The following is a 1,468-nucleotide window of genomic DNA, read 5'->3' as shown; positions in this document are numbered from 1 at the left end:
TACGTAGACTCTGAGGGGTGAGGGGGAGAGGGGTTTATGGCCAAAGTCTACGCTTCATATAAATTTTCAATTTTTTGTATGAACAAAAGTCTACGGGGGGAGAGGGGGGTCTGAGATGGTAGAAAATGAATCTACGTAGTTTATGAACAGCGCCTTTGGAAATAAGTTATTGAAAACGATACACATTTGCAGTGGTCAGTCAATGCTTTGACCAGCATGGCTGCTTGACGCAAAGTCGAGAAGAGATGTCGATTTTGAGCATTTGGTGAATCCAATTGAAAATCATTGTAGGTATACCATGACCCCGTGCGGCTTCCAATATGGCATCGAAAGGCACGTTGTCAAAGGCGACCAGATGAAGATCACGGATGTGATGATCCACAATGCGTTCTAAGCATTTCAGAAGAAAAGAGGTCAATCTAACAGGTCTGAAACTCTTTGCTTCTTAACTTTTGGAATGAACCTTACAGTAATATCCAACCAAGATTTGATAATATACCCTGTAGCAAAACTTCAAACATGTAGTTTTTTTTTCAGAACATGTTTTAAATAATCAAATCTCTTCTGAAGTTTTGCTACAGAGTTTTGCTACAGGGTCTTGGCTGGATATTACTGTAAAGTTCATTCCAAAAGTGGGTCGTGCGTCGTATTAAGAAGCAAAGAGTTTCAGACCTGTTAGATTGACCTCCCTCCCCCTGGATATTCAATCTTGACGCGATGGGAGGGCTTAACCCGTTAGCATTTTAGCGCCAGTTTATTCTCCACTGCTTGGACTTTGAGCTAGATATATCTGGTTTATGAGTTGAGCGCAAGTGAAGGAATCGGCCGTAAGTGCTAATGGGAACCAAAGGAGTATCCGTTGTGCATTTATCACAAGTTCAAGACAAGTTATAATTCAGCTTGCATAGACCTAATCTTTGCATTCTTTAAATTTTGTCAAATTTAACAATAATTGTTGAATTTAACGTAACGCAAGTGTAAGTGTTGGTTATTTTGTGTCGTGAGTGTTACCGAGAACTTCGTGATTTGTGATACGTGAAATGTAAAAATGTAATATGGCAGGTAATACTCGTGGTTAGTGTAGGTGTCACCCAGCTAAAAGCTCCCGATAGGCTAGATAGGACAACGTCAGGCTCCACCACCCTAAACTGCAACCATCAATACTACACACTGTAGTTGAAAACCCCACCACCAGAGGGACTGGTTACCACTCATTGAGCGGCCATGAGGGGTGGCGTAACGGGGCCATTGAGAAATGGGATGGCTGGGGAGGGGAATGACCGAGGAACGAGGTCATGAACCTCAAGGCAGTCAACGACTCGGTATGCTATCACTTGCCCAGAGTTCGTCGACCAAGATAGATTGAAGGCTAAAAGTTGAAACGAAAGAATTGATAGGAAAAGTTTGAGAAGTGGAAAGAAAAGCTTGAAAAGTGGAAGTTGAAGTTCAAGAAGTTTGTGGAAGTGGA

The sequence above is a fragment of the Aedes albopictus genome, chromosome 3 (genome assembly GCF_035046485.1).
Source record: "Aedes albopictus strain Foshan chromosome 3, AalbF5, whole genome shotgun sequence".
NCBI classification, from domain to species: Eukaryota; Metazoa; Arthropoda; class Insecta; order Diptera; family Culicidae; genus Aedes; species Aedes albopictus.
The sequence above is the reverse complement of the archived record's forward strand: the minus strand, read 5'-3'. Positions refer to the sequence as shown.